Below are 20,886 nucleotides of genomic sequence, written 5' to 3'. Positions count from 1 at the left end.
GTATTGAAAACCTTTCCCAGTTTGCGCATCCATAAATGCACCAGGTGCTGGCTGCTACGCCAGGAGGCAATCTATTCAGAGTCTATGTAAATAAGTCTATGTCATTATCAGTACAGTGATGGCGGTGGCCAGAGCTAAAGGTAGCGTTGCGGGATGTAAACAGTGTTTTTAATAAGCTTCTTCTGCACTTTTAAAGTTATTAATGCCTCGTTTTAAATGTCAGGGCTCTCCAGATTCTAGCAAGGCAGTGTGGAGCTACTTTGAGCTGGATAACGGTGTAAAAAGTGATTTATTGGGGCAAAATATGCCCTGAAGTTGCCGTTGTAAAGAGTGCTGTGCAAAAAGCACAAAATTACTGTATCTTAGAAGGCTGTGGGAGAGCGGAGGTGTGCTATTCATCAAAGGTAAGTTCTTTTTATCACGTTTTACTACACCAAAAGTCAATTTTACACCGGAGTGTAAACAGATTAAAATAAAGTGTAAACAGATTAAAATAAACATCCGATTAGGTGATAAACTTAGATCTGAGCCACTTTTACCCACTGTAGGAATGTAGTTTATGGGTCTTGTTCTTATCAGAAGAGGAAATCTCCTAACCAGGGACCTTCTCAACACTGCACACCATCTCAGACTCATCTCTTTTGCCATTTTCACCATCAGACAGCTGAGACAAAACCTCACTGCAGAAAAAAAAAATTCAACTGAGCAACATGAAACAGAGTATAAAAGGTACAGAGAGAAACTGCACTGTGCAAACTTTATATAAGATAGTTAGCTTTTTGTGAAACCAGTTTTTTTCTATTACAGTAAATTAGAAAAACCTTTTAGATAGGAAGCAAAAATGATGAAAGAGATTGAACTGACGCAAAGATAATGGGATGGTGAAGTACAAACGCATTTTGAAGCCAGCTGTTTGCTTTGGCCTTGACTTATGCCAATACCATCATGGGAACATTTTGTATTATTTGAATTAATTTATAAAACAAGAGATAACGACTTGTAATTGGTGGAATAAACTATAACAAAGTCTGGAGCACTATGTAAAGCTATGTGCAATTTTTTGAGTTCAAACAAAAGCAACTTTGATAAATGGAATGAGTGATCGACAGAAATAACTTAAAAATAAAATTTGACTGTCCAATCACCTGGCAACTCTGAATGATGTGCATGGCAGCTATATGATCGGATATGTATGCTAGTTTGCATTCATGACTTTTATTTTTTCAGGGTTTGTTTGTCCATTTGTCTTAGCAACTTTCAGTTTGACGCAGTCTTCATGCTTTTATTATGGACTTTCATATTGATATGGTCTGTTTGTTTGTATTAGTAACTTTATTTTGAGAGTTTATATTATGGATTTTTTCTTTGACATAGTCTGTTTGTCCGTTTTATTTTGACACAGTCTTTATGTTTGATATGGTCTGTTTGTTTGTAATAGTGACTTTTATTTTGACATTCAGTTTATAATAGGGACTTTTATTTTGATATGGTCGTTTAGCTGTTTGTAACTTTTCATTTAACACAGTCTGACAAATGATTTGTACAGTTGTATTAGTGACTTATCTTTTGACACTTATTTTGCATTGTACCACAGTTACTTCCGACCCTGCAATGTGATTGGCTGAGAGGCATTCTGTGAGTGACGTTATCAGCCGTTAATGCACTGTAACCGAAGCTCTTCATGTATTACTCTGCCACATACAGGTAACCTAGCAACGATGCAGCGCTTACAAGAACTACGACTGCAGCACCTCAGAGCCAGTATTACATGTTATAGCACTGCATCTCGTGTATTATTGTTTAATTAGTGACTTTTATTTTGACAGCCTGTTTGTATTTGGAACTTTATTTTGAAATTATCCGTTCATTTCTATTAGATAACTTTTGGCACTGTCTGGTAGTTTGCATTGGTGACGGTAAGTGACTTGAACCAGGTGGAAGCTTGTGATTGGTTGAGAGATGACATGACATAGTGTGGCAAGAGAGAGTAAGAATACTAATAAATATTTATAGTAAATAGTGCACGACTACGCCACCTAAGGGAATTTCACCCCTAGGAAATATAACTGGCCCTTAAAGCCAAGAAAATTAAAGACACGCAGATCTAGAACACTTTGAGACCAGAGACGGAGTTCCAAATATTTAAACACAATTTTATTAACAATTATTTTTAAAACATTCTCACACACACACAAACACTGGACAGACAAATTAATATTAAGACTCAGGCCAGGACTGGACTGAGGGCTTACCGCGGCAGAAAGGAGCAGAAAAAGGATACGAGGTCACCTACACTACACACACCACACGTGACTGCACTGCATATCTCAAACACCAAGTGCTCTACACTACAGAATGGTGAAAAGATACTCCACACCCCAAGCTCTGTCGCTTTGGCCCACAGCTCCTGTCCAGCCAAAAAAAGAAACAAAATTAAGTATGGCAAATGGTAGAGGGGAGAGACCACTAATAATTTTACCAGAACTATATTTCAAATTAAAACTACACAATTAATTACGACAACTATATAAAAGAGAAAAACACTTATCTTATTTGGTCCTGGTCTCTCGCAGCCCCTCTTTACCACACCACAGTACAACCACCACAACACACACACACACACAGTTCTGCTAAACAGAAGAAAGAAAAGAAAGTCCAAATAACCAAAATTAACCCAAATTAAAGTAATCCAAACACAAAATACAAAAATCAGGAAAGTGCAGTCGACTGACTGCACTAATCTTCAAAATAAAATAATCCCACCAAATTAACCAACACTCAAACTCAAATTATAAAGAAATCAAATATATGAAACAAATGAGAAATACTTAATAAATGACAAGACACCAAATCATAAATGAGAAAGTAGTCAATAAGAAATCAACCCTAATTCCATACAAAACAAAAAGCAGCCACAGATAGTTAGGGTTGATAACGCAAAGCAAAATTATAAAAATAGAATACAAACTCAGGCAAAACAGAAACCAAATTTAAACAAAGATATAATAATCCAAAACAAAGAATGAATAAGACAGAAAATAGCAAAAGAAAATTAACAACAAAAATAGAGAAACAAAACAGCAGCACTGTGAGAAGCTAAAAGCCACAATCAGCACAGTCTGGGTGAGAAAACCTATAAAATACACAAATTTTAATTAAACCATTTAAAATAGCCAATTTGAGAATTAATAAAATATTATACTTACATACAGCATGCAGTTTCCCCAAACAATCAGGGTTAGAGTGCAGAGAGCAGACAACACCACTGGCAATCACAGCTGGTGCAGCAAACAGCAGCTAGCAGAAAATGGCACGGCAGACACAGGAAATGGCCACAGCAGACGATCAGCTACAGCACGACAACAGCACAGCCACACGGCCGCTATCCCTTATGAAACTGAAAGTGAAACTAGACCCACAAGAGCACAATACAACGCTGCTGGGCCGGCAAACCAGCCGAAAATCTTCAAGTCTTCTTTGGAAGTGAGCCAAAAACCGCGCTAAATCAACCAAGCTGAATGCCGCTGGACCGGAAGTGAGACGCTCCGGGAGAGAGAGGAGTGGGGGACAGGAAGCGCACACCAAATAAGGGTCCCCCATCTATATATAGGGGATAGAAATCCCGCCCAGCACCTTAAAGCGCCCGCACACCATTATTAAATTAAGAAATGTAGGTGGGGTAAACAAAACCCCTCCTGCTACAATAGCAAGGTGTCTCCTGGTCGGACTTGTAGAACTTGTAAGTTTAATGCAAGCTTAAATTACATTTTGGTAATGGAAGCATCACATAAAAACACAGAAAAATATGTTAAGATCTTAGAGTACAATACTCTGTATATTAGTAATAGATAATTAAAATAGGTGAACTCTCCTGTTGTCAGACAAACCAAGTCTCCCTGAAGCTGCGGGAGTCTCCTGCATTTCGGTAGTGGCTCCCTGATGCCCGCGAGTCACATATAACCTCCCAGAATTCAGAACGAGTGCCCCAAGAGTGCACTGCACACAAACGCGAACACAGGTGACAGATTTTTTTCTCTAATCGCGTGTGGGAAGGAGAGAGAGAAAACAGAGAGGGTTCTTAGTGTGGGCGGGCAGTGTTTTTCCCCCTCCCGGACGGGATTTGTTCAGTGAGTGAGAGAAAGCAGATCATGGCGGAGGCAATATTAATAATTATTGTAATATGATATGAAATGTTTTTGATGTGCAGTTTTTTGTGATATTGTAACTGTCAATTTTTGTGAAATAAAGGCTTTTTTCAAAAAAAAAAAAAAAAATGAAAGCAGAGGCAGGGCCTTCCAAAAAGAAAAAAGATTAAACTCATTTCACCTCTGAATACTCTAAATTGAATTAAAAAAAGTAAAATGAATTAATATAAAAGTAAAGTTTCGTTATCCTTTGGCGTGTGTGCGGGGGGGGGGGGGATGGGGGGGGGATCAACTTTTGCAACTTAGGATGTCTGTGTTGTGTTCTGGGTCAAATTGACCCGTCCTAAAGTTTAAAGATCTAGGAAAAATAGTTTTATAAAATAGTATTTTTTTTTTGTTTGAAACTTCTTCTACTTGCCTTCATTAGTGTAATAATCAACATATAATCTGAAAATGGTTCATCTCACATATTTGCAAACCCCACTAAAAAAAATGCACCAGGTCAATATGACCTGGGAACACCATTGCTGTTCCTGACAAATTAAAATAACTGGAGGGTTAAAACACCAATAAGATCTGTATTTTTAATTTTATGTAAATCTATGAAATTTTATAGTGGTGTGCATATTTCTCCATAGTCACATTGCATGTATTCTCTATGTATGTGGGTACAACATTAATTTAAGGCTATTTAAGTAGTCAACAAAAAATATAGCACGTGACATACATTTGGGTAACAATTTAATGATTATATAATCATTTTCTGGAGTTTAAAATTGCTGCATAATAAGCATAATTACATAATACATAATAACGTGTTACTATTGTTGATAACATAAAATATTTTTTATTCTAAATTAAACTGTTTTATATCACAATTTTTTATTTTTTTAATTTACCTATTTTAGGTAAATGAATGAGATTTTATTTCTCCATAGTTGCATATATGTATATGTATGGTTGTATAAGTGTCAGGAATACCCAGGCAGGGTGACGAGGAAAGCGGACACAAGTGCAGGTAGGGTGAAATCAATAAATAATAATTTAATAAATAAATAACAAGTAACAAAGAAACAAGAAACAAGTAAACACTTAAATACGGAACAGGGAGATAAATACAAGGAACAAGGGAGTGAACCGAATAAATGAAACTAGATAAACAAATAACCAATAACCAAAACAAACCAGTAAGACTAGAGAACATAAACTAAGCAAAACAAGAAGTACTAATGATAAACAAACAGGGAGTAAATAAACAAAGAAACAAACGAGGTAAGAACACAAAGAAACTAGAAACTACCAAGAATAACCAAGAAGATAAACAAAACTAAACAGGGCAGGGATATATATTTACAAGGGAAAACAAACAAGAAGATAATACTAGACAGGGAAAAACTAGGCTAGACAATAATAAATAAACTAAGCAGAAAGGAACTAAACACTAAGCAGGGAACTGGGGAAATGAGGAAGAAACAAGAAACTAGAAAACTAAACAAGAAATAAACACGGAGCAAGAACTAGGGCTATGAAACACAGAGAAACACAGAGAGACAAAACAACAGGGGAAGGTGCAAAGACCGACGGAGGACAAGGTGGCAGAGGAGGGCTATTTGTAGTAACATAAAACACACTAGAATTGGAAACACCTGGGGAAGGGGCGGAGCTACAAATGAGAAACACATGGTGGAAATCTACTGACAGGAGACACAGAGAGGCACAGGTCACGTGGGGAAGACACACAGAGACATGAGACAGGGCTAAGACGTGACAATAAGGGGGTTGGTGGGGGGGAGGGGGAGAGGTAGATTTTTTTTTAAATGCCTATTGAAGTAGTCAACAAGCAAATATAGCATGTGACATAAACTCGGGTAAAAGTGTTGCTATTATCTAATCATTTTTTGTAGTTTAAAATCGCTGGGGTCAAATTGACCCTGAACATAAAAGGTGTTAGAAAATTTGAACACAATAGGAGGGTTAAATACATTTTTTTTTCAACAAGACAATGCAAAACTACATGCTGCACATATAATAAAGGCATGGCTGCAGAAGAAGATGTTATGGATACTGGACTGGACACTCTAAAACAAGGGGTATACAGTGGAAATGATAAATTATTAAACTGGGGTTTTAAGACTGTATTGCAGCCAAATTAGTTTTTTTTGTCATTAAATATGCATGCAATTATGCAGGGGCATGCAGTAAATATAGTGGGTACCCCTTCTGCAACCGAACAACACATAAATAAATATTACAATAACTACACATTCTCTGTCTTGACTTAGTTATATTAACTTAATACAATACTTAATCAACAGCCCACAAATACAGCTACAAACTACAGAAGTATACAATAGACCCAACAATAAATTCTTCATTTTCCTATAAGTACAACCGTTCAACAAAGATCACTCATTTGTATGTCTACAGTACGCCAGAGCAGCCAAAACATTAAGTACACACAAAAACCCACCAGTCAGGCGGGCTATTATTGTGCATTAGTTTCACATTGAATGGCAGCCTTTAAAAAGGCTTTTTAATATGATATGACACAAAATATCTGTCTGATTAGCAGACGCAATTCCATGATAGTTAGATAACTATTGAACTAATCCAGCATGAGCTCCGTTTATGACTAAGCAGCGCGTAACACCTTCACCACAGCGCTGAGAAGGGGTTAGGCAGCCATGGCCCCGCCCCCGGAGTGAAAATCATGAATCCGATTGGTTAGATTGCCCTGCGATTCATTACTACACCCTTCTCAAAATCAGTAGAAGGGGCACGCAGTCACGCAGGGGGGCATAAGCCGTTTTAAAAAGCTTTGATTGGTTAAAACCGCTGTCAGTCAGATAAGAGTCCTGTAGCAACTAAAAAAAACAGACTAATGCTTTGAATTAGCTGTTTTTTTTTTATTTTGGTTAATTTATAAAATAATTTCTTTATTTCTAAATTTAAAATAGCTATGATATATATTTCCTGATTAAAAAATTATGTAATCATTTACATGCATTTATTGTCACCCCTTCTCTGAAGGGTTAGAAGGGCCTGACTGCACACCAGCGCAATTATGTAACAGCATTAAACCCCATCCTGTTCATCTTCTACACTGATGCTGCTCTGCTTTCCCATCCATATATCTCAAGTAGAGAGATCCGAGGTGCTGTACAGTCCACTCCAGACTGCCCACAGATGACTATGACCAATGGTGCATGCGTCCACTGCCTCCCCATGGCCGTCCTCACGCTGCGATGGTGATTATTTCCCCCCCCCAGTCATTAGACCCCTGCCAGCGAAGTCCTGCCCTGCTGGGACCAATGTGCCTTGATAAATTTGCCCTATTATGCTGATAGATTAGTCCGAGGCCGGGGCTTTCGCGGGCCCTCGGCCCCCGGTCACTGGGGGCACTGCTCTCATCATTACGCCACTTAAATGTCAGTCTATTATCCTCCACGAGCGAAACAAGGCACGAGGCTCCTCCGACATGCGACCGCACTGACCGAATTAAGAGCAGTGCCGAGAATTCAGAGCCCTGAAATGGAAATTGCTTGTAATATTCAACAAATTAATGTCAAACTAATTAATGTAATTTGTCATTTTACGCTTGAAATGTTTGGGGGAAACTAGTGTGGAAACAGTTTTCACGAGCCGAAGAATCCATTTATTAATGAATTTTAATGTATAAATAGTAATTCGGAAGTTCATGACTTTGGACGCTGAAAAGGATGCTCAGATTCGGTTGGACAATCCTATTTACCACCCTGTTGTTTTGCTTTAGAATGAAACACACTGGCTGCATCCCAATTGTCCCAACTGTGTTCTACAAACAAATATTGTACTATAAGTGTATTGCAGTAGTAATAAAACATTGTGGAGTATATTTGAGTATACATAACTTTGACATTTTTATCTATAATGCATACTTCGTTCTCAAAAACTATAGTCAATATTAGTCATTTGTTACGCAGGGAGACGGAGGGATGGACGTAAGTGCAAATATTTTATTTAAACAAACAAGATAAAATAAAACAGTAAACAACTACAAAAAAAACAAGGCAGGGAGAATATAAAACTAGAACAAAGACTAAGAAACACAGACTACCAAACTAAGACTAGGATACATACGGATAGCAAGGATACGAGGATACAAAAGGTACAAAGGATACAAAGGATACAAAAGACTCAACACTGAACATTCAAACAGAGGGGCTTAAATACAGGAGGAGAGTGAGAAACACCTGGGCTTGGATGACGAGGGGGCGGGGTTACAAACAGGACACAGGTGAGAACACTAATGCTATAGGGCAGGGCTGGGGCGGAGCTAGGGTGGAGACAGATACTAAATACAACAATAGCACATGGCTGGGAAACATGACAGGTAAACAGAGGGGCAGGAGCACAAGAGACCAAATGAGGGAGAAACAGAAGACAGACATGGGCTAAGGTGTAGCATCATTTATTTATACACAACTGGTTCGCACTGACTGAGACTTCTCTTTTTGAAATGCTTTTTGTAATAAAGCTCTGCTGTGCTTTGCTCTGCTCTGATTGGCTGGTTCAAACCACTGGTAGCACTGGTAGCTGGTAAAACTCACATGCTATAATATAGTTTTAGCATTGTATACAAAACAATAAAAAAATCACAGAGATTATTCTCAACTTTTACTAGAGAGTGCTGCTGTCTAGCACAATGAGCAATTACAAACAAGGTTGATGGCTTGAAATGTGTGTTAAGCAAGGCCCTCAATCCTTACTGCTCACTATACTTGTCTTTTCTCGAAATCAGAAGCACCGGCTATCATTATCTTTTAGCCTAGTGCAGTTCCCAGCCTTTTCCTTACCCTGGATGTTACTCTGCCTCCATGCCAAGTTTGAGCTACTCTACAACAGAAAAAAAAAACATGTTCATGAGACATGGTTCCAGTAGCAACTCATAATCCAGATCCATAACAGTAGTGTCTGGAGGAGATGGGCTGCTCTCCAGTATCAACAACACCATATTCTCCTGAACTTACTGTGTGTGAAATACTACTGATTCACGAGTGTGACAAGAGTTGACTGTTGGCTTGGCTTTGAGGGTGTGCTCGGAAGAAAACGCAGCGATTCATTTCTGATACATCAGCTCACAGACGCAGCCTTGTGCTGATCCACGTCACCCTAGGAGTGATAAGGGGAAAGAGCGCTGCATGACCTGGATTTGAACCAGCGATCTCCTCCCACACTTAAACTCATGGATATCTGAATAAACTTACTCACACTTTTATTTCTTTTACATACTTCATACTCAGCTGATTACTCAACTGTTACTATGACCAATATAACATGATCCGTATGGTACTTTTAATGTCATATAATACTAAAGCACTAAATTAAAACCAATTTAACCAAAGTATATTCTGTATATTATGTAAAACCTTATAGTTTCAAGCCAATTTGATGGTGTTTCCAATGTATTCCTGCCTATAAAATGCCTGAATTCTCATGATCTAGTGCAGGATTTCCTCCTCAGTGTCTCAAACTGGCACAAACCACCCAAACGCTCTGTGCCAAACATAACGTGGAGGATATTTATCCTCCGGTTTTAGTGGATTGGCATGTCCGCCACAACCGTGCTCGCGAGTCCCCGTTCAGGGGGAAGATTTCCCCTCAGCTAACACACCTGACTCAGCTCAGCACCTAATTAGCTCGTCATGAGTTGAATCAGGTGTGTAAGAGCTGACAAAACAGCGGAAAGCCCTGCTGTACCAAACTGCAGACCCTGTTAAAAAGATGAATCAGTGCAGCGTGAAGTGCTGTCCAATTCATTTCATCAGCAGCATCAGGAGACAGGGCGGCCCATCTGAGTGATTACTGTATAGGCCTGCTGTAGACAGTCGCACCGTGGCTTTACTGGAGTGTGTGTGTGATTGTGTGTGTGTATGTGTGTGTGTGTGTATTTGTGTAATAACCGGCAGAAAGCTCCACCACGATTAACAAAACACTCCTCAGAGATCGTAATGATGTTAACTGATAATTACCCTCATTCACACCCAGTGAGGCTGGTGAGAAGAGCTGTTTATTGTACTGTACAAGTGTGTGTTAGTGTGTGTGCGAGAGAGAGAGAGAGAGAAAGAGAACAATGCTGAATTGAACACTATTAAAACAGTATTGAATGGATTTGATAATATTGCATGAACAAAAGTATTGAAATTCCTCTGTATTAATTGTTTCTCAATTGGTCAAGCTCTCTCTATTAGTAGGTACCATTGGCATCATGTACATTTTCCAGGCATGGGAACAATGGAGCTTCATCCAATATTGCTGGAAATCCAACACCTTCACCTCACTAATGCTGCTCTTGCCATTAAATGCAATCATATTCTCAATCAAAGCAATGGTGCTCCAAAATCTAGAAGATTTCAGAAGAAACATTGAATGATTTGAACTGATTTGCTTGTGAATTGTTCATTTTTAAACAATTCACTACAATTCACAATTCATGTAAAGTGCAAATTCTTTGTTCAACTCATTGGCAGTGTAAATGGCACCCAGATAGCATATTATGTCTATATTATACTCAGCAGCCAGGGTGTTGGTATACGTTGCTAAGGCTGATTGTGGTACTATACTTGGCAAACGGGGGTTTGCACAGGTGGAACAGGCAAATTCCCATATTATACTTGGCAACCAAGGTTTTGGTCGATGTGTTTTAGGCAAAGTCCCATGTTATACTTGGTAACCAGGGTGTTAGCATAAGCTGTTTAAACTGATTTTTGTACTATATTTGGAAAAAGGGTTGTTTAAAGAGATTGCCCGTCTAATTTCACATATTATACTTGGCAACCAGAGTGTTGGTATAAGTGACTTGGGCCGATTTCCCTGTTATACTTGGAAAACAGGGTGTTGGCATAAGCGGCTTGGGCTGATTTTTGTGGTATACTTGGCAAATGGAGGTTTGAACAGGCGGCCTGGGTCAATTCCCATATTATACTCAGCAACCAGGGTATTGGCACATGCAGCACTTGGGCCAGACTAGATTCTGAATCAGACTAGACCTAGATTCTGGGTAAATTAGTGTTTAAGCACACAAGCTCGTAAGTGCTTACTTTACAGTGTATTTAAATGTATTTCTCTAAAAGAAAGATTTAATTAAATATTTATTGTCTAAAAAACACATATGTACTGAAATAACATACTGAGTATCTTCACTAAACATTTAGCTTCTTTTTTTTTTAAGTGTGAATACGCTTCCTCTCTTAAAGCCAGTCTGTGATGTTCTGCTGGAGGGAAGTCTCTTTGGACGGGGGTGATAATTGTCTGTGGAGTGATGTCCGGTACACGGTTGCAGGATTGTGTGAATTTAGTTCAGAAATAAAAGTGGAGCTCAGCTGGATGCTGTGATTTTGTGGGCAGTTATTCACAGGAAACGGTTCCCAGGATTACATATTTAAACAAAACTGCTTTTATTCAAACACAACATCCAAAATCTTAACTATGTTACAAAAAAAAAAAAAAAAAACTGGAACACCAGTGCTTCTCTACAGGGCCTAGATGTGCTGTATGTGCTTTTCCACATCTGTATCAAGAAGGTGTCCATACTTACAGTGTAGCAGTGTAAATTTGTCGCAAGCTAAATTCTCTACCTTAATTCTTATAGATGTAGTTCTTATAATGTAAATTAAAAATTTAAATTAATACATAGTACTGATATATTTTGAGTTATAATAAAATAATAAAATTAATGACATTAGTATTGTTCTATTGAAATTCTGAATGTTTCAGTTTCAGAGTTCATTTGTCACACACACAGTTATACACAGTACACCATGCAGTGAAATGCTTTGAACAACTGTTCTGTACACTAGTCAACCATACTACAAAAGTGCAACAAATTGAGCAACAAGGTGCTGTGCAAAAGAGCAAATAAAGTAAATTAGAGTGCTGAAAGGTGAGAGGTGAAGTGAGTGGTGTGAAAGTCCAGTGAATTATGTTTTTTATGGTTTAGCCTTGTTTAGTGTCCGAATAGCCTGAGGAAAGAAACTCAGTCTCATTCTTTCCGCCTTTGATCTTAGAGAGCGAAACCGCTTTCCAGATGGCAACAGAGCAAAAAGTTTGTTGTTAGGATGACTAAGGTCTTTCACGATCTTCTTGGCTTTGGACCAACACCGCTTGTTGTAAATAGTCTGCAAGTCAGGGAGCGTCGTCCGCATGATGCGCTGAGGAGCGCACCACTCTCTGCAGAGTTCGTCTGTCCTGCTTAGTGCTGTTCCCAAACCAGGCTACCAGGTTTCCTGTAAGGTAGCCCTCAATGGTGCAGGAGTAGAAGTTTCGTAGCACCTTGGTTGGCAATCTGAAGTCCCTAAGGCGCCTGAGGTGGTAGAGACGCTGACGGGCCTTCTTTGCCAGGGAATTTATGTGACAAGACCATGAAAGATCCTGTGAGATGTGAACTCCAAGGTACTTGAAAGTATCCACTCTGTCCACTGTGGTTCCATTAATCCTTACAGTGTGGTAGCTCCTCTTCTGTTTCCTGCTGCAGTCCACTATCAGCTCCTTGGTTTTGCTGACGTTGAGCAGCAGATTGTTTCCCAAGCACCAAGTCTCCAAGTTGTCAATCTCCTCCAGGTAGGCCCTTTCATCATTGTCAGAGATCAGGCCCACCACAACGGTATCGTCCGCAAATTTAATGATGGTGTTGGAGTTGAAAGTGTTCACGCAGTCGTGAGTGTACAATGAGTACAGTAGGGGCGATAAAACGCAGCCCTGAGGAGCACCAATACTAATGGTGAGAGTGGGTGAGACATGTTTACCCACTCGCACTGCTTGTGGTCTGTTTGTGAGGAAGCTGGAGATCCAGTGACACAGTGAGGAAGAAAGTCCCAGATCTAACAGCTTGGTGATGAGTTTGGAAGGAATGATAGTGTTAAACGCTGAGCTGTAGTCTACAAACAGCATTCTAACATAATTACTCCTTCCAGCATCCAGGTGTGACAAGGTGGTGTGAAGTAGATGTAATATAGCATCATCTGTAGAACGGTTCTGACGGTATGCAAACTGTAATGGATCCAAAGAATCCGGTAATGAAGAAGTGATGAAGTCTCTGACCAGCTTTTCGAAGCACTTCATCAGCACTGATGTAAGAGTGAAGAATGCTTTGTGTTTTTAAAGTAGTAATCAAATCTGGTGAAAAACCCTCAGAAAAGGACAAATAATTAGAGTAAAAATGTATTTGTGTTTAAAATTTTTAGGTATTCAGCCTGAATCAGACATTCATTATATTTTATAGTACTTAATTGGAAATTTTGGTTTGTTGATAACTATTAGTAATTGTCCAATTAGCAACAGGGGTGATGTCACATGCAGTCCAATTTCCATATTACACTCAGCAGCCAGGGTATTGGCACATGCAACTCGGGGCGATTTCCATATTATACTCAGCAGCCAGGGTATTGGCACATGCAACTCGGCCGATTTTCATATTATACTCAGCAGCCAGGGTATTGGCACATGCAACTCGGCCGATTTTCATATTATACTCAGCAGCCAGGGTATTGGCACATGCAACTCGGCCGATTTTCATATTATACTCAGCAGCCAGGGTATTGGCACATGCAACTCAGGCCGATTTCCATATTATACTCAGCAGCCAGGGTATTGGCACATGCAACTCGGGCAGATTTCCATATTATACTCAGCAGCCAGGGTAGTGGCACATGCAACTCGGGCAGATTTCCATATTATACTCAGCAGCCAGGGTATTGGCACATGCAACTTGGTTCGATTTCCATATTACACTCAGCAGCCAGGGTATTGGCACATGCAACTCGGGCCGATTTCCATATTATACTCAGCAGCCAGGGTATTGGCACATGCAACTCGGGCAGATTTCCATATTATACTCAGCAGTCAGGGTATTGGCACATGCAACTTGGTTCGATTTCCATATTACACTTAGCAGCCAGGGTATTGGCACATGCAACTCGGGCCGATTTCCATATTATACTCAGCAGCCAGGGTATTGGCACATGCAACTCGGGCCGATTTCCATATTATACTCAGCAGCCAGGGTATTGGTACATGCATTTTGGGTCGATTTCCATATTACACTCAGCAGCCAGGGTAGTGGCACATGCAACTCGGGGCGATTTCCATATTATACTCAGCAGCCAGGGTATTGGCACATGCAACTCAGGCCGATTTCCATATTACACTCAGCAGCCAGGGTATTGGCACATGCAACTCGGGCAGATTTCCATATTATACTCAGCAGCCAGGGTATTGGCACATGCAACTCGGGCAGATTTCCATATTATACTCAGCAGCCAGGGTATTGGCACATGCAACTTGGTTCGATTTCCATATTACACTCAGCATCCAGGGTATTGGCACATGCAACTCGGGCCGATTTCCATATTATACTCAGCAGCCAGGGTATTGGCACATGCAACTCGGGCTGATTTCCATATTATACTCAGCAGCCAGGGTATCGGTACATGCAACTCGGGGCGATTTTCATATTATATCCAGGGTGTTGGAACATATGACTTGGGCCGACTGTGATATTATACTCAGCAGCCGGGGTTTTGGCACATTGCAGCATTTGGCCCTATTTGAGCCTAGATTCATACATCTTTTTGCTATCTGGGTAGTTTATTGTAAGCACACAGAAGCTGATAAGTGCAGACTCTCGTTTTGCAGCACGTTATTTATTATTAACGCAGGATTTTTCCATTGAAAAGCCCCTTTTTTCCCCGATAATTTACATCATTCGCACTGAGCTCAGATTATCCGCAATTGTGAACAGAGTGCAAGAAGCAAATGTCTCTGTTTGTGGTTATCAGGAATGGGACCAGTTCCACCTCGGCTTCCATTGTGCTGGTTTGACAGCGACAGCCTAATCCATTATGCACCACTATAAGAGCCGTACTGGTAAGCATAATGTAATCCTGTATTATTAACCAGCGCAAATTCTCAGAGGCACGCACAAAAAGGCATTTGCATCTGGTAAACACTCAGGAAACACGAGAATGGAAGGATAGACGGAGATAAGGAAGAGAAAGAGAGCAAAAAGAGCGCGAGAGAGGGAATCCATAAAAACAGCTCGTTTTCCGTGTCGGCAAACAGATTAAATGTGAGCCACTTGGGAATTGCAGTGAGAGGCTCCCAAATATGATACAGCCTACTGTATGTATTGATATATATGGTTACAGTGTTCAGAAAACACCATCTGTCTTCCACATTGTGTGAACATGTGATGATAAATGGAGTAATATGAGTGGTCCACTGAAATTGTTATACAGTAATATTATTTTAACAGTACCGTGAATTGTACAGTATAAGTTTTCCCATATGTTTCTCTATATTGTTATTATTTTAGAGATTTCAGACAGTCGTTCTGCTGTAAATAAATTCAGTGCATTTGCTTAGAATCATTGATTTCTGCATTTAATAGAGACAGTGTTGCTGCTTGTAAAATTCCCACTGAAAAACGAGATGCTTTCGCCGATAAATAGTGCACCGGTAACACAGAGCAGAAAGATTACACTGTAAATATAATTTATAACTCGATATGCCCTATTTAAGATGATATCTTGTAATTTTAACCCCTTTTTTAACCCTAAATACATTTAACCCTTCAGGTGAATTAATCGACACTATTAAGGATGCCTACATCAAAGTGAACAAAATCAGTGGTGGATGTTAATCTTGAGTAAAGCACTTTCGTTTATTTACAATAAGCTTAGATTTCAGTGGAGTTTTCACTGAAGTTTCTCCAGCACTAAGGCTGGGTGCAGCAGCATTAGCATTGGCAGCTAACCACAGAGCTAGCAGAGTGAAAATGCTGCCCGATAGCACTAGACTGAGGAACTGAGAGTGTTCCGGTAACCCAGGGCTATATCAACTAGCGGTTCATCCCACTTAGCTTGTAATGCTAATGCTAATGCTGCTGCTGCACCCAGCCTTAGTGCTGGAGAAACTTCACTGAAAAAAAAACTTCACTCACCCTTAGAATTCTGTACTTAAGTGAAGTTTACTGCTCCTTAATATTATTTTTTTTTTGGGGGGGGGGGGATTAAATGATTTTATATGTATAAAGGATTTTTTATGTATTATTTATTAATGTTGACTTAGTGATATTTTAACTATTTATTTGATCACTTATCAGTTCATAAGTCATGGAATTTGAATCAGAAACATTCAGAAAGATTGTACAGTGTACTTGGACCAAGTAAACTTGATTTACCTTGATTATAATTACATAAAAATATATTATTCATTAATAACCCGAACAATTATGCCACTTTTCAGATTTTTGTCTGAATTCCTACAGTTCAAGCCTGGTACCAATGGAACTTCCTCTTACAGTAAAGCACTCAATGTCCTTCAACCACAGTGAAGCTGTAGGAAATGAATCATTTCATTTTTTTCATTTGAAATATTTGAAGAAGCTCAAAGCAGAGCATTTATATCAAGTTCTCCTAAAGTCATAAAAGTTCAGAAGAGTTTCTTTATCCTGAAGTTTACTAACGTCATCGCTTCCATAACAACAACCAGGGGTCAACATTTGGGTCACTATCGCTTTCGCTGTCTGTACTGAAAGTTAAAGTCTTTGATGGCGAAGCATTTTGAAGATGTTAAACAAAGGTAGTTGCACATCCAGCGTTTGTAGAGTTTGTAGAAGTATACATACAGTATACAGCTCTGGAAAAATTAAGACCACTTTAGTTTCTGAATCAGTTTCTCTGATTTTGCTTTTTATAGGTTTATGTTTGAGTAAAATGAACATTGTTGTTTTATTATATAAACTACAGACAACATTTCTCCCATATTCCAAATAAAAATATTCTCATTTAGAGCATTTATTTACAGAAAATGAGAAATGGCTGAAATAACACGAATAAAGATGATGCAGAGCTTTCAGACCTCAAATAATGCAAAGTTGCAAAACAAGTTCATATTTATAAAGTTTTATGAGTTCAGAAATTAACCAATATTGGGTGGAATAACCCTGGTTTATAATCACAGTTTATTTTTTTTCATGCATTTTGGCATCATGTTCTTCTCCACCAGTCGTACACACTGCTTTTGGATAACTTTATGCTGCTTTACTCCTGGTGTAAAAAAAATCAAAATTCAAGCAGTTCAGTTTGGTTTGATGGTGATCATCTATCTTCCTCTTGATTATATTCCAGAGGTTTTCAATTTGGTAAAATCAAAGACACTCATCATTTTTAAGTGGTCTCTTATTTTTTTCCAGAGCTGTATATGGAATGTTCTTGAATTAAATCCCATTTGTAATCCATAGGATTTAATATTACAGCTGTAGCATCTCTCTGGTAAGGCTTTCCACACGGTTTATGAGTGTGTTTATGGGAATTTTTGACCTCTGAGTCTTCGAGAAGCCTATTTGTGAGGTCAGAAACCTCTGTTCTAATTAATCCAAAAGGTGTTTTATCAGATTGAGGTCAGGACTACTGAGGTCAACCTGACAAGAGACCAGGTCATGGTGTGCTGCTGATTCCATACAAAATTCTTCAAATTCTCTTGGTATGTTGAAGCATTAAGGGTTCCTTTCAATGCAACTCTTAATTCTTCAGCAAAGCAAGAGATTTTGGATAAAACAGCCTCAACTCATAATCCCCCCTCCACCAAACTTTACACTTGGTACAATGCATCTGGGACGCAGCTTCAGGATCTACAGGCCCAGCTGTAGCAACATCTGTGGGTAAATGTGCTTCAGGATCCATACAGAACCTGTAGAACTTCCTCCATTACGAACTGTCTCATGCTTATATCATCTTATATCCAGAATAGAGGTACTAGATATAGCCTCTTTTCTATAGTAGCTAGCTTCAGTTGTACCCCCAAAAAAACCTATCCTTTAAGTTTGTAATCCCTCTAATATATTATCATTACATTCACACATATAAAACTCTTTTCCATTCCAACTATCAACTTCTCAATATGCTATTTTTCATTGTATATGTGTATACAGCTCATTCAATGTGTTTCTTTCTTTTTATGATTTTTTACACTGTAAACTTAATATTAAAGACTATATTAAAGCTATAAAAAACACATGCTGAACAAAAAGTGGTATCTAAGCATCACATTTATTTTTGAGGACAGATCTGCACTCTCTTTTTTTATCTCAGTGTCTTCATGAGAGAGAGTCACCTGGACTAGTTTTCTCAGCGTCTTGAAGGAAGGAGTTCCTGGAGGTGCTGAACAATAGCTGCTGCTTTTCCTTCACGCTGTGAAGCTCCAGCTCATCCCAATTAAATCACCTCAAATCACCATCTCAGTTCATCAGGTTTAGATCAGGGGATTAATGTGGAGGAATAACACTTTTCTATGTATTTAATATTAATCTACAATGTAGAAAATAAATTGACTGGTACTGTATATAAATACATTGCTATTAAAACCTCTAAAAAATAGTTTTTTAATGTTAAATAATGTCAAAAACTATTCTGATACCCTCATTTAAAGCCATAAGTATAATAAGTATTTAACCCCCCTGCTGGGGACGTTCTGAGCTTTACACACATTAAAACATATCAATCTAATGAGGACACTGTTTACTTACAATTGGCTTTCATCTGTGGCTCATTAAAACAGTTCAGCCTTTCTGAGTAAAAGATCTTTTTTAAATCAGGTTCCACTGATCAGACCCTGAATCTGAGAGAAAACTGTAAAAAAAAAAAAAAATCATGACCAAAGAGCATTCTGAGAAAATTAAAGATACATTTTCTAGTACTGGACAAAATAGCAAAAGATTGGAACATACCATTCTTCAATTGCACATTGCACCAGTGAGAGCAGAGTGTGATGGTTCAATTAGCAGGGTAAGAGCACAGTTTTACTCAAAATATTGCAATGCACACAACATTATGGGTGACATACCAGAGTTCAAAAGAGGACAAATTGTTGGTGCACGTCTTGCTGGAGCATCTGTGACCAAGACAGCAAGTCTTTGTGATGCATCAAGAACCACAGTATCCAGGGTAATGTCAGCATACCACCAAGAAGGACCAACCACATCCAACAGGATTAACTGTGGATGCTGTAAGAGGAAGCTGTCTGAAAGGGATGTTCAGGTGTTAACCCGGATTGTATTTAAAAAACATACAACCACGGCTGCCCAAATCACGGCAGAATTCAATGTGCACCTCAACTCTCCTGTTTCCACCAGAACTGTCCGTCACCACAATAAATTATTGTGGTCTAAAACCAGGTGTTTCAGTTTCATTGTCCAACCCCTGTATATACAAATACACATGTAGTCAGTGTACAGACTTTCTAACTCGGCCTGTATTGTTTGTTTGATTTAGTCTTGCTTAGAGCTGTATAAATAAATATATATATATATATATATATATATATATATATATATATATATATATATACCTTCTGAGAGAATAAATGTTTTGATAGCCATTGTGAGGACTTTCTTTGTCCTTCTCAGTATTGACCAACTCCGAGACCACCTCTGGAGACCCCCCGCCTGGCTTATCAATGTCCTCCAGCTCCTCTCCTCTGTCAGCCGCCACAACATTTTGACTTTCATTTCCACGGCCAAGGTCAAGTGTGCCGCCCCGGGGAGGGAGCGAGACGAGCGCGGGGCTTTTGTTCCTCCGCCATCCTGTTTCACCCCCCCGTCACGCTCATCATTTATCCAAAGCGTTTTATATCTCAGCTTCAGTCGGTGACGCTGCTCTCTTTGTCAAAAAACTGGAGCATCAAGGAGCAGCTGACAGGCTGTGAATGGCTGGAGTGGACGCTGTCTCCTCGCCTGGAGGGTCAGGGACGGATTTCTGAAAGGCTGAAGTGAAGTCAGGCTGCTTTATGAGATTGATCGTCTAAAATGACCCAAAAAGAGCCAGGCTTTATTTCCTTTACAGTGTATTTTACTTGTATTTTACATGTAGCTAAAGTGCCAAAACATCCAAACCAGGGGTTTAGTGTTCAGCTTCAATGTAATTCCATTAAATTCAATTCTAACCTATTTTAACCCTTAGAACCCTACGGACAGATTTTCTGTCCAAAATTGCACCTTGTGTTCTCAGCTTAATTACTCAGGAAACCCTTCACAGAAAGGGTGGAACTCACTCTTTCTAAAAATAGTGATGACATCCCAGTGCTGTAAAGCATCTACAAGAAACACGTTGAGAAAATCACTTAAAAAAGTGAGAAAATCTCCTTTCCCAACCAATATTATTTACCTTTAGTGCTTCAAACATATTTATATGATGTTTCAAACCAAATAATATCAGTAAATGACTCAAAAGTGTCCACAGAAAAAGTGTGAAACTACCTGCTTTACTCAAACTAAAGCTAGGTATGGTGTGCGCACTACTTTATATAGTTTTTATTATTTTACTCACACATTTTTACTAAGTAGTTATTTTGCACTAAACTAATTTTTTATTTATTTAGAGTAAAAAGTTTACATTTTTGTATATAGTTTTCTTTGTGTGTCCTGATTAAAATACTGAAAGGCATAGGCTGCTCTGAGTGTCAGGTTTTTAGTATCTACATGTATCCTAGAGGTGTGATTATTGATTATCAAGAAAAATAACTCCGCCTGATGCTGTTTCTCCATGTATTTTATCAAAGTAATAATTAATAAACCATGCAGTGAACTATCATCAATATTCTTATGATTTCAACTCATAAACACTGTATTTTAACCATTTTAGAAAATATATCTTAGGTGTGAATATATTTAAAGTCTATACATTCAGTACAAAAAAAAAAAAAAAAC

The 20,886-nt window shown here is 38.8% G+C and overlaps 1 long non-coding RNA gene across 1 annotated transcript; it reads right to left on the bottom strand.

The window, feature by feature from the left end:
- Nucleotides 1–2,132: 2,132 nt before the first annotated feature.
- LOC125784834 (uncharacterized) lies at nucleotides 2,133–3,694 on the bottom strand. The gene is made up of 2 exons (XR_007427430.1): nucleotides 3,207–3,694; nucleotides 2,133–3,133 (listed from the first exon to the last, which is right to left on the bottom strand). It is a non-coding gene; the product is annotated as an uncharacterized LOC125784834 (long non-coding RNA).
- Nucleotides 3,695–20,886: the final 17,192 nt, after the last annotated feature.

This window comes from Astyanax mexicanus, chromosome 20, assembly GCF_023375975.1.
Source record: "Astyanax mexicanus isolate ESR-SI-001 chromosome 20, AstMex3_surface, whole genome shotgun sequence".
Taxonomy (NCBI): Eukaryota; Metazoa; Chordata; class Actinopteri; order Characiformes; family Acestrorhamphidae; genus Astyanax; species Astyanax mexicanus.
The sequence above is the reverse complement of the archived record's forward strand: the minus strand, read 5'-3'. Positions and strand labels throughout refer to the sequence as shown.